This window comes from Stegostoma tigrinum, chromosome 13 (assembly GCF_030684315.1).
Source record: "Stegostoma tigrinum isolate sSteTig4 chromosome 13, sSteTig4.hap1, whole genome shotgun sequence".
Taxonomy (NCBI): domain Eukaryota; kingdom Metazoa; phylum Chordata; class Chondrichthyes; order Orectolobiformes; family Stegostomatidae; genus Stegostoma; species Stegostoma tigrinum.
The window spans coordinates 14,091,773-14,106,128 of NC_081366.1; positions in this window are offsets into that span (position 1 = coordinate 14,091,773).

Here is a 14,356-nt window from a genome sequence, read left to right on the forward strand (position 1 = left end):
ACATCCGCTACCCCCAGTACAACACCCGCTACACCCAGTACAACACCCCTACACACAGTACTACATCCGCTACACCCGGTATGACATCCTCTGCTCCCACCCCGACATCCCCTACACCCAGTACAACATCTGCTACACCCAGTACGACATCCGCTACACCCAGTACAACATCCCCTACACCCAGTACGACATCCGATACACCCGGTACGACATCCGCTACACCCAGTACGACATCCCCTACACCCGGTATGACATCCTCTGCTCCCACTCCGACATCCCCTACACCCAGTACAACATCTGCTACACCCAGTACGACATCCGCTACACCCTGTACAACACTCCTACACCCAGTACGACATCCCCTACACCCAGTACGACATCCGCTAGACCCGGTACGACATCCCTACACCCAGTACAACATCCGCTACACCCAGTATAACACCCCCACACACAGTACAACTCCCCTACACCCAGTACAACATCCGTGACACCCGGTACAACATCCTCTGCTCCCACTCCGACATCCCCTACACCCAGTACAACATCTGCTACACCCAGTACGACATCCGCTACACCCTGTACAACACCCCCTACACCCAGTACGACATCCGATACACCCGGTACGACCACCGCTACACCGAGTACGACATCCCCTACACCCGGTATGACATCCTCTGCTCCCACTCCGACATCCCCTACACCCAGTACAACATCTGCTACACCCAGTACGACATCCGCTACACCCTGTACAACACCCCTACATCCAGTACGACATCCCCTACACCCGGTACGACACCCCTACATCCAGTACAACTCCCCTACATCCAGTACCACATCCGCTAGACCCAGTACGACATCCCCTACACCCAGTACGACACCCCTACATCCAGTACAACTCCCCTACACCCAGTACGACATCCGCTAGACCCGGTACGACGCCCCTACACCCAGTACGACATCCGCCACACCCAGTACAACACCCCTACATCCAGTACAACTCCCCTACACCCAGTAAAACATCTGCTACACCCAGTACGACATCCGCTACACCCAGTAGAACTCGCCTACACCCAGTACAACACCCCTACACACAATACAGCAAGCTTACACACAATACAACACCCCTACATCCAGTACAACTCCCCTGCACCCGGTACAACATCCGTGACACCCGGTACAACATCCTCTTCTCCCACTCCGACATCCCCTACACCCAGTACAACATCTGCTACACCCAGTACTACATCCGCTACACGCAGTACAACATCCCCTACACCCAGTACGACATCCGATACACCCGGTACGATATCCGCTACACCCAGTACAACACCCGCTACACCCAGTACAACACCCCTACACACAGTACAACACCCCTACACACAGTACAACATCCGCTACACCCAGTACGACATCCGCCACACCCAGTACAACATCCGCTACACCCAGTAGAACTCCCCTACATCCAGTACAACTCCCCTACACCCAGTACAACATCCGCTACACCCAGTACAACATCCCCGACACACAGTACAACACCCCTACATCCAGTACAACTCCCCTGCACCCGGTACAACATCCGTGACACCCGGTACAACATCCTCTGCTCCCACTCCGACATCCCCTACACCCAGTACAACATCTGCTACACCCAGTACGACATCCGCTACACCCTGTACAACACCCCCTACACCCAGTACGACATCCGATACACCCGGTACGACCACCGCTACACCGAGTACGACATCCCCTACACCCGGTATGACATCCTCTGCTCCCACTCCGACATCCCCTACACCCAGTACAACACCCCTACACCCAGTACGACATCCGCTACACCCTGTACAACACCCCTACATCCAGTACGACATCCCCTACACCCAGTACGACATCCCTACATCCAGTACAACTCCCCTACATCCAGAACGACATCCGCTAGACCCAGTACGACATCCCCTACACCCAGTACGACACCCCTACATCCAGTACAACTCCCCTACACCCAGTACGACATCCGCTAGACCCGGTACGACACCCCTACACCCAGTACGACATCCGCCACACCCAGTACAACACCCCTACATCCAGTACAACTCCCCTACACCCAGTACAACATCTGCTACACCCAGTACGACATCCGCTACACCCAGTAGAACTCGCCTACACCCAGTACAACACCCCTACACACAATACAGCAAGCTTACACACAATACAACACCCCTACATCCAGTACAACTCCCCTGCACCCGGTACAACATCCGTGACACCCGGTACAACATCCTCTGCTCCCACTCCGACATCCGCTACACCCAGTACAACATCCGATACACCCGGTACGACATCCACTACACCCAGTACAACACCCGCTACACCCAGTACAACACCCGCTACACCCAGTACAACACCCCTACACACAGTACAACACCCCTACACACAGTACAACACCCCTACACACGGTACAACATCCGCTACACCCAGTACAACACCCCTACACCCAGTACAACACCCGCTACACACAGTACAACACCCCTACACACAGTACAACTCAACTACATAGAGTACGACATCCTCTACACCCAGTACGACACCCCTACACCCGGTACGACACCCCTACACCCGGTACAACATCCGCTACACCCAGTACAACATCCGCTACACCCAGTACGACATCCCCTACACCCGGTACGACACCCCTACACCCAGTACGACATCTGCTACACCTGGTACAACATCCGCTACACCCAGTACAACATCCCCTACACCAAGTACGACATCCGCTACACCCGGTATGACATCCCCTACACCCGGTACGACATCCCCTACACCCGGTACGACATCTGCTACACCCGGTACAGCATCCCCTACATCCAGTACAACATGTCCTACACCCAGTACAACATGCCCTACACCCAGTACGACATCCCCTACACCCGGTACGACACCCCTACACCCAGTACGACATCCGCTACGCCCAGTACGACATCCGCTACACCCAGTACAACATCCCCTACACCCGGTACGACATCCGCTACACCCAGTACAACATCCCCTACACCCAGTACGACATCCGATACACCCGGTACGACCACCGCTACACCCAGTACGACATCCCCTACACCCGGTACGACATCCTCTGCTCCCACTCCGACATCCCCTACACCCAGTACAACATCCCCTACACGCAGTACAACACCCCTACACCCAATACGACATCCCCTACACCCATTACAACATCCGCTACTCCCATTACAACATCCACTACACCCAGTTCGACATCCCCTACACCCGGTACGACACCCCTACACCCAGTTCAACATCTCCTACACACAGTACGAGATCTGCTACACCCAGTACAACATCTGCTAAACCCGGTATGACGTCCGCTACACCCGGTACGACATCCGCTACACCCGTTACAACATCCGCTACACCCAGTACAACATCCCCTACACCCAGTATGACATCCCCTACACTCGGTACGACATCTGCTACACCCAGTACAACATCCGCTACACCCAGTCGAACTCCCCTACACACAGTAAAACACCGCTACACACAGTACAACAAACTTACACACAGTACAACACCCCTACACACAGTACAACAAGGTTACACACAGTATAATACCCCTACATCCAGAACAACTCCCCTGCACCCAGTACAACTCCCCTATACCCAGTACAACATCCGCTACACACAGTACAACATCCGTTACACCTGGTACAACATCCGCTACCCCCAGTACAACATCCCCTACCCCCAGTACAACATCCCCTACACCCAGTACGACATCCCCTACACCCGTTACAACATCCGCTACACCCAGAAGAACTCCCCTACACACAGTACAACACCTCCACACACAGTACAACAAGCTTACACACAGTACAACACCCCTACACACAGTACAACATCCGCTACACCCATTACAACATCCACAACGCCCTGTACGACACCCCTACACCCGGTATGACATTCCCTTCCCCCAGTACATCCCCTACACCCAGTACAACATCCGCTACACCCAGTATAACACCCCTACACCCAGTACGACATCCGCTACACCCGGTACGACATCCGCTACACCCGGTACGACATCCGTTACACCTGGTACGACGTCCGCTACACCCAGTACGACATCCGCTACACCCATTGCAACATCCACCACACCCTGTACGACATGCCCTACACCCAGTACGACACCCCTACACCCAGTACAACACCCCTACACCCAGTATGACACCCCTACACCCAGTACCACACCCCTACACCCGGTACAACACCCCTACACACAGTACATCATCCGCTACACCCAGTACATCATCCACTACACCCGGTACAACATCCGCTACACACAGTATGACCTCCCTACATCCAGTACAACACCCCTACACACAGTCTGAAACTGCTACACGCAGTATGATGTCCCCTACACACAATTTGACCCTCACTACAATTAGCCTTACCACCCCTCCCCCACACTAATCTGAATTCCCTACACCATGTCTGGATCCCCCTACACCCAGTCAAGACCCTTCCTCATCTACTCTGAGCCTCTTACACCCAACCCAAACCCATCTGGCATTTCCTGGGTTCAGTGGGTGTTTCCGTGTTGTCAGTTATCAAATGATTGATTCCTGATCCATAGTTTTTTTTTATAAAGGCCATTCATGTACTGTGGGTGTTGCCAGTATTCACTACCAATCTGTAATCACCAAGAGGTCACTTAAGAGTCAGTTATGTTGCTGTGTGTCTGGATTCAGATTTCCTTCAATAAATAGAACTTACAAACCGGATGAGTTTTTATTTCGAACAACAATTCACAGTAAGTATACAGATGCTGAAGCTGATTTTAATTCATAGTTCTCTTTAATTTAAAGTTTGCTGTCTGCCAGAACGGGATTTGAACCTAAATCCCTAGTTCCGGCTTTCTTGCCCAGGGATATTAGCAGGGCACTGCCACCTCTCCTCTTTAGGTATGTAAGGTAGGGCACTCCATAAGCTACTTTGATCTGGGATATGGAACTTGTTTCCTTTTCTTCTCTACCACTGCTCTGTCTCATCATTAAGACATTTGGACTGAAATGTGTGATGCATCTTGATGGACCACTTCGCACCACATTGAATGAGTTCATTCAGTGGAAAGGTCCATTCAGAGAAAAGGTACTTAGCAGCAGAAATGCTATCATTCACTGTCAGGCTGGTAAAAAATGGTCCTGAATTGCTTGGAAGAAACTTAGACCAGAAAGATATTGAGGATGAAGGCAACCTCATCGATGTTGTGGCCATTTTGGAAACATGGATAGAGCAGGGACAGGAATGGTTGTTGCAGGTTCCGGGATTTAGATGTTTCAGTAAGAACAGAGAAGATGGTAAAAGGGGCGGAGGTGTGGCATTGTTGGTCAAGGACAGTATTACAGTTGCAGAAAGGATGTTTGGGGACTCGTCAACAGAGGTAGTATGGGCTAAGGTTAGAAACAGGAAAGGAGAGGTCACCCTGTTGGGAGTTTTCTATAGGCCTCCAAATAGTTCCAGAGATGTAGAGGAAAGGATAGCAAAGATGATTCTCGATAGGAGTGAGAGAGACAGGATAGTTGTCATGGGGGACTTCAACTTTCCAAATATTGACTGGGAACACTATAGTTCGAGTACTATAAATGGGTCAGTTTTTGTCCAGTGTGTGCAGGAGGTCTTCCTGACACAGTATGTAGATAGGCCAACAAGGGGCCAAGCCACATTAGATTTGGTACTGGGTAATGAGCCTGGCCAGGTGTTAGATTTGGAAGTAGGTGAGCACTTTGGTGATAGCAATCACAATTCTGTTATGTTTACTTTAGTGATGGAAAGGGATAGGTGTATACCACTGGGAAAGAGTTATAGCTGGGGGAAAGGCAATTACGATGAGATTAGGCAAGATTTAGGGACCATAGGATGGGGAAGGAAACTGCAGGGGATGGGCACAGTAGAAATGTGGAGCTTATTCAAGGAAAAGCTCCTGTGTGTCCTAGATAAGTATGTACCTGTCAGGCAGGGAGGGAGTTGTAGAGTGCGGGAGCCGTGGTTTACGAAGGAGGTGGAATCTCTGGTCAAGAGGAAGAAGAAGGCTTATGTTAGGATGAGATGTGAAGGCTCAGTTAGGGCACTTGAGGGCTATGAGGTAGCCAGGAAAGACCTAAGGAGAGAGCTCAGATGAGCCAGGAGGAGACATGAGAAGGTGTTGGCGGATAGCAGGGTAAATCCTCAGGCTTTCTATAGGTATTTAAGGAATAAAAGAATGACAAAAGTAAGATTAGGTCCAATCAAGGATAGTAGTGGTAAGTTGTGTGTGGAGTCAGATGAGATAGGGGAAGTGCTAAATGAATATTTTTCAACAGTATTCACTCTAGAAAACGACAATGTTGTCGAGGAGAATACTGAGATACAGGCTACTAGACTAGGTGGGATTGAGGTTCACAAGGAAGAGGTATTAGAAATCCTTCAGAGGGTGAGGATAGATAAGTCCCCTGGGCCGGATGGGATTTATCCTCGGATCCTCTGGGAAGCCAGGGAGGAGATTGCCGAGCCTTTGGCATTGATCTTTAACTCGTCATTGTCTACAGAAATAGTGCCAGATGACTGGAGGATAGCAAATGTGGTTCCCCTGTTCAAGAAGGGGAGTAGAGACAACCCTGGTAATTATAGACCAGTGAGCCTTACCTTAGTTGTTGGTAAAGTGTTGGAAAAGGTTATAAGGGATAGGATTTATAATCATCTAGAAAAGAATAAGTTGATTAGGGATAGTCAGCACGGTTTTGTGAAGGGAAGGTCGTGCCTCACAAACCTTATTGAGTTCTTTGAGAAGGTGACCAAACAGGTAGATGAGAGTAAACCAGTTGATGTGGTGTATATGGATTTCAGCAAGGCGTTCGATAAGGTTCCCCACAATAGGCTATTGTACAAAATGCGGAGGAATGGAATTGTGGGAGATATAGCAGTTTGAATCGGAAATTGGCTTGCTGAAAGAAGACAGAAGGTGGTAGTTGATGGGAAATGTTCATCCTGGAGACCAGTTACTAGTGGTGTACCGCAAGGGTCGGTGTTGGGTCCACTGCTGTTTGTCATTTTTATAAATGACCTGGATGAGGGTGTAGAAGGATGGGTTAGTAAATTTGCAGACGACACTAAGGTCGGTGGAGTTGTGGATAGTGACGAAGGATGCTGTAGGTCGCAGAGAGACATAGATAAGCTGCAGAGCTGGGCTGAGAGGTGGCAAATGGAGTTTACTGCAGACAAGTGTGAGGTGATGCACTTTGGTAGGAGTAACCAGAAGGCAAAGTACAGGGCTAATTGTAAGATTCTTAGTAGTGTAGATGAGCAGAGAGATCTCGGTGTCCATGTACACAGATCCTTGAAAGTTGCCACCCAGGTTGACAGGGCTGTTAAGAAGGCATACAGTGTTTTAGCTTTTATTAATAGAGGGATCGAGTTCCGGAACCAAGAGGTTATGGTGAAGCTGTACAAAACTCTGGTGCGGCCGCACTTGGAGTATTGTGTACAGTTCTGGTCACCGCATTATAAGAATGATGTGGAAGCTTTGGAAAGGGTGCAGAGGAGATTTATTAGGATGTTGCCTGGTATGGAGGGAAGGTCTTACGCGGAAAGGCTGAGGGACTTGAGGCTGTTTTCATTAGAGAGAAGAACGTTGAGAGGTGACTTAATTGAGACATATAAAATAATCGGAGGGTTAGATAGGGTGGATAGAGAGAGCCTTTTTCCTAGGATGGTGATGGCGAGCACGAGGGGGCATAGATTTAAATTGAGGGGTGAAAGATATAGGACAGATGTCAGAGGTAGTTTCTTTACTCAGAGAGTAGTAAGGGAATGGAACGCTTTGCCTGCAATGATAGTAGATTCGCCAACTTTAGGTACATTTAAGTTGTCATTGGACAAGCATATGGACGTACATGGAATAGTGTAGGTTAGATGGGCTTGAGATCGGTATGACAGGTCGGCACAACATTGAGGGCCAAAGGGCCTGTACTGTGCTGTTATGTTCTATGTTCTATCCTATGAGGTTCTGGAGTTTAAAGAATGCATTAAGTAGTAAATAAATTTGGTTAGTAGTTTGCTCAAGGGCCTCACAGAGGGATATTAGCAAAAGAAAATAGTGTCTGGTGAATGTGGAAATTTGCTGAAAAGAAATTATTAGAACAAAAAGCTTACTAGTTCCCAAGCCCTGATAGATGTCACCCTGGGTCTGCTCAGTTGGAGGATACATTCGGTTAAACTTTTCAAAATTCCTCTGATTCTGGAGGTTGCATCAGATTCAAAAATAGTGAATGTCACTGCTTCATTCAAGAAAGGAGGAAAACAAAAAGCAGAAAAATATATCAGTGATATCTTCCCTCTCCCCACTGTATCCCAAAACCAGCCCAGCTCATCCCCGCCTCCCTAACCTGTTCTTCCTCTCACCTATCCCCTCCTCCCACCTCAAGCCGCACCTCCATTTCCTACCTCCTAACCTCATCCCGCCCCCTTGACCTGTCCGTCCTCCCTGGACTGACCTATCCCCTCCCTACCTCCCCACCTATACTCTCGTCTACAGGCTCCATCCACGCCCCTTTAACTTGTCTGTCTCCTCTCCACTTATTTTCTCTGCTATCCACCTTCGATCTGCGCCTCCCTCTCTCCCTATTTATTTCAGAACCCTCTCCTCATCCCCCTTTTCTGAAGAAGGGTCTAGGCCCGAAACATCAGTTTTTCTGTTCCTAAGATGCTGCTTGGCCTGCTGTGTTCATCCAGCTCCACACTTTGTGAAGCAGGAAAATATAGACCAGTTATCTTAACAACGTGATGGGAAAATGCTGGAATTTATTATTAAGTAGGCTATTATTGGGGTACTTGTTGAAAATTGGGGATCTTTTTAAAATAGAATTGCCCTGGTTCTTACTGTTTCATGTAACTGCTGTTACAGCAGTAACCAGCTTTCCAAGTTTCTAGTAAATAGAGACAAAAGAAAGGTCATGAGAATCTTTGGGATCACCAAGGGCTGATGCTCCCTTGAATTGACATCAGAGATTTGTCTATTGCCAATGCAATGTTTGGGAAAATAAGATGTTTTAGTCTTCAGCAGAATGTCAACGCAGCCTTCAGATGAAGATGACAAGGAGACAGTGACATCCTGCTGTCATGAATAGCTGTCTTGGGTCACTAGCCACATGGATTCAGAAAAGTGATTGACACAATAGATTGCTAGCCCCAAAAATAAGTTATATTAACAGAGATAAGTGGGAAATGGGATAGACAGGCATTCCATGGGAAAGAGAAGACCTGGAGTTTGATCAAATCTCAATGCAATCAGGTAGGGTCAGCATGGTTTTGTGAAAGAAATCATGTTGACTAATTTATTAAGAATTATTGATGCCACAGATGCTTCCAGGCTTACTGGGTTTCTCCAGCAATTTCTGTTTTTGTTTCACCATGCGGAAATTGGTGAAACAACAGACAACAGAAAGCGGATATAAATGGGTAATTTTTAGATGGAAAATTTGTGACACGTGGATCATCACAGCTATTAGTGCTTGGGCCTCAACTATTTACAACTTGCTTAATATAGAATGATAGAGCCATGGAGATGTACAACACAGAAATAGGCCCTCAAGTCCAACTCATCCGTCCAACCAGATATTCTGAATTAATCTAGTCACATTTGTCAGCAGTTGGCCTGACACCCCCTAAACTCCTCCTTTTATATACCCATCCAGATGCCTTTTAAATGGTGTAATTGTACCCACATCCACCACATCCTCTGGCAGCTCATCCCAAACACGCACCATGTGATCAATACATTTGTGATGACACCAAGATAAGTAGGAAAGTGAGTTGTGGAGAGGACATAAGGAGTCTGAAAGGGATTCAGATTGGTTATATTTGGCAGATATCAAGTATAATGAGTGAAGATGTGAAATTGTCCTCTTTGGCATGAGGAATTGAAAAGCAGTGTTATGTAAAGCGGAGAGATTGCAAAACTCTGAGGTCCAGAGGGATCTGCTTGTAATGGTACATGAATCACATAATGTTACTTCTGATGTAATGCAAATGATGAGAAAGACAAATTGATGTGTTGTTTATTGTGAGGCAAATAGGATAGAAAGGTAGGTACCACGAGATGTAGAGCTGGATGAACACAGCAGGCCAAGCAGTATCATAGGAGCAGGAAGGCTGACGTTTCGGGCCTAGACCCTTCATCAGAAATGTCAGCCTTCCTGCTCTTATGATGCTGCTTGGCCTGCTGTGTTCATCCAGCTCTACACCTTGTTATCTTGGATTCTCCAGCATCTGCAGTTCCTATTATCTTAGAAAAGTAGGTATGTTTTGCTACAGTTGTAGGTGGAATTGGTGAGAGCACATCTTGAGTACTGTACAGTTTTGGTGTTCTTATTTAAGTAAGGATTTTATTGCACTTCAAGCATTTACAAAAGGATCACATGACTGACAAGGATTAAGGGGATTTTCCTATAAATTGCATGGATCGGGCATGTATCCTTTGGAGTTAAGCGGAATGAGAAGCAATCTTTTTGAAACATATAAGATATGAGGGGACTTGACAGAGTGGATGCTGAAAGGATGTTTTCTTTTGTGGGAGGGATCAGAACAAGAGGACACGGTTTAAAATAATGGGCCTTCTGTTTAGCAGAGATGAAGAACTATTATTACTCTCAGGGAGCTTTGAATCTCTGAAACCATCCTCCCCAGATAACAGTGCCACTGAATATTTTTAAAACTGAGGTAGATAGATCACTGACTAACATGGGAGTCAAGGTTTTCAAGATGGCAGCATAATAAGACACTCCAATCGGAATTCCTCTGCTCGCCAGGTCCTTTTCCTTTTTATTTCTTTCTTTCCCTCCTTGCTGCAGTCTTTCTTACCTTTAAGTTCTTGAGCCACCCTATCTGGAGGGAATGGAGAATGGAGTCCGAGACCAGCCTGACACAGGGAGATGAGTTGGGGACCAGGCCAGCACAGTGAGCGAGTTGCAGGCGGAGTCTGGAGTGGGAACAGGCCAAGCCCGGGCTGACATGGGAGGCGAGGCCTGGAAGCAAGCCATGGCTGGAGTCTGGAGTGAGAACAGAGTGAGCGCAGGCCCAGCCCTGGAACTGAGCCATGGACTGGAGACCAGAATAGGAACAGAGTGAGCACAGGCCGAGTCTCAGAACTGAGTCATGGGCTGGAGACCAGAACAGGAACAGAGTGAGTACAGACTGAGTCCCAGAAACAAGTAATGGGCCAGAGCCTGGAGCAAGAGCAGAGTGAACGCAGGCCCAATCTCAGAACTGAGTCATGGGCTGGAGACCAGAACAGGAACAGAGTGAGCATTGGCCCAATCCCAGAAGCGAGTCACAGCTGGAGCCCAGAGAAGGAGCAGAGTGAGCATAGGCTGAGCCAAGAAGCAAGTTACAGCAAGGGCCTAGACCATGAACAGAGCGAGTACAGGCTGAATCCTGGAACTGAGTTGCGGGCCAGAGCCTAGAGTGGGAGCAGAATGAGCCTACACCACCTGGCGGGGGACGTGTCCTGGAGGTGAGTCCTGGACAGAGGCCAGCACGTGGAGGCAGCAAGACCTTGTGTTCTGAAGCTCAGCGGGCATGGACTCAGTGAAAAAGGACTATAACTTGAGTACTTCAAAGATACTTTATATTATCATTCAGGGCTTTTTAAACTCTGTATTCCCATGCTAGCCTTTCTTTTACTATATCAATTCTGTACCAACACTTGAAAGTATCTGTATCTAGGCACGCAGTCCCTAAGATGGTGCTGAGAAGTGACTTTACAAACTTTTCTACTGCACTCAATGGAGTGACAATAAATGCTATTCTTTTTTATTCTATTCTATTGGGAGGTCACAATCAGGTTGGACATGCTGTTCCTGAAGGCTGGAGTAAGGCTGAGGGATCAGATGGCCTACCCCTGCTTCGAATTGGTCTGTTCACATGAGATGGACCCAAAAAAAGGTTAACTATAATTTTCTTACAGTTTACAGTAAAGTGTAGAGTCCAAAACTAAAGCTTTGTTCATGTCCCTACAAGCACGAACACTACCCTCAGGGCACAGTATCTACCCTTTGGCATTGGCCCTGCTCTGACTAGTCTTCACACTATAGATCCTGACTGCATCTTCGATCCTGTTGTTAATGTTCTGTCAACTGAGGAATGGACATATGAATGCTTTTGCTGTGATCATGAGACTTTACACTAATCTGAGAGAGGTTAGTACACATGTATAAGAACCAGTTTACCTGGAAGTGACTGATCTGTGCCATATGGTGTGAGACTGCCATCTGGTAGCATATATTTCGGGACGAGTTCTATCACTTATCCTCCTGCCCAGACTTTTAAATAAACCAAATAAACAATAAATCCAAATCAGGACTGACAGCTCCAAAACCTAACAAAACTTTAAAAAACACAAGGATGAGCACTCAAAGTATTAAAACATTGAAGGCAATGGGTCTAGTGTGGGGAACTGGGACAAATGTAAATTGTTGTATAGTTTTGGTGATACGGACATGATAGGCCAAAGGGCTTTTTCTGTACTGCGTGATTTGATGATAGAGAAGCAGGCAGTTGGGTGTAGGAACCCAACTTCCAGGACTTGCTATGGACCACATTGGCCAGGTCCATAAGCAGATTGACAAGGAAGTCCCCTGATCAAAAAACAAAGTTGCTGGAAATGCTCAGCAGGTCTGGCAGCATCAGTGGAGGAGAAAACAGAGTTAACGTTTCGGGTCCGGTGACCCTTCCTCAGAACTGAAGAAGGGCCACTGGACACGAAACGTTAACTCTGTTTTATCCTCCACAGATGCTGCCAGACCTGCTGAGCTTTTCCAGCAACTTTGTTTTTGTTCCTTATTCACAGCATCCGCAGTTCTTCTGGTTTTTATTAAGCCCCTTGATCAGCCTGGCCCTCTATACACCTGGTGCCTAAAGATCAGGAACATAAATGTGCAACCAAAACTCTAAAAGGTGCCCTTTCATAGAACAACAAAAGGGGCTGGAATCTATAGCATTCCAAACAAACATGGCCCAAGCGCTCAAATGTAATCCTCCTTTCAAAGCGGAGTCTATATAATTGGCAGTGATAGTGTTGGTTTTAGGGGGTTTATAATCATAGTTACCTAATGTAGGCAGTCAGTGATTTATCACAATTTTATGATAGTTTATTCAGAAGCTTGGATTTGATACATTAGTTAATTAGGCAAACCATAGAATCCCTGCAGTGTAGAAACAGACCATTCAACCCAACAAGTCCACAGCGCCCCTCCGAAGAACATCCCACCCAGATCCGTTCCCCTATCCCTGCATTTCCCATACATAACCCCACCTAACCTAAGCATCCCGGGCCACTATGGGCATTTTAGTGTGGCCAATCCCCCTACTCAACAAATTTTTCAACTGTGGGAAGAAATAGGAGCACCTGGAGGAAACCCACACAGACACAGGGAGGATGTGCAAACTCCACACAGGCACTTGCCTGAGGGTGGGGTGAGTCCTAGGTTCCTGGTGCTATGAGGTAGCAGTGCCAACCACTCAGCCACCGTGCCTCCCATAAGGAAGGAAATATATAACATGTGACAGACAGAACAGTCTATCAATCCCAGAGGTATTCTGTCAAATGGAGTTGTAAGGGCAATGCCTTTCCATGTCCCAATTGCCCTGTAATCTTTTGTGGTGGTCTCTGGTTGTCTTTGATGGTCTCTTGTAGCCTTTGGTATCAACAGTCCTTGTTCTTTGCTGAGGCGAATGTAGGGGAATGTCTGGTCTTCCCCAAGGAGATTAGATGGCTTCTATTCGATTTTCTTACCCTCCTCTCCCCACCAACCTTATTGACATAGATTATTTAGGGGTCTGGCCGTCTTGGCTGTCCCCACCTAATTAGCAGATATGTAAGTTAAACCACTATTGAGGCTTAGTGAAAAGAGGCATTTATCATAACAAGATATACTTCATTGCACATTATCAACAGCCAGAGATAACATATCTGTCTCCATCAGGACCTTGCACCTGACTGCTTGTTGCCAACCCAAAAATGGTGTGGTAACACTAGATTTGGTGTAGATTAATGCAGTGTTAAAAATAAGGCCATAAGAAATAGAAACAGAACTGGCCACTTGGCCCATCAAGTCTGTTCCATCATTCAATCATGGCTGATATGTTTCTCAACCCTGTTCTCTTCGTAAACTTTGATCCCCTTAGTAATCAAGAACCTACTTAATTCTGTCTTTAAAACACTCAATGACTTGCCCTGCACAGCTTTCTGCATCAATGAGTTCCACAGATTCACCACCCTCAGCTGAAGAAATTCCTCCTCATCTCTATTCTA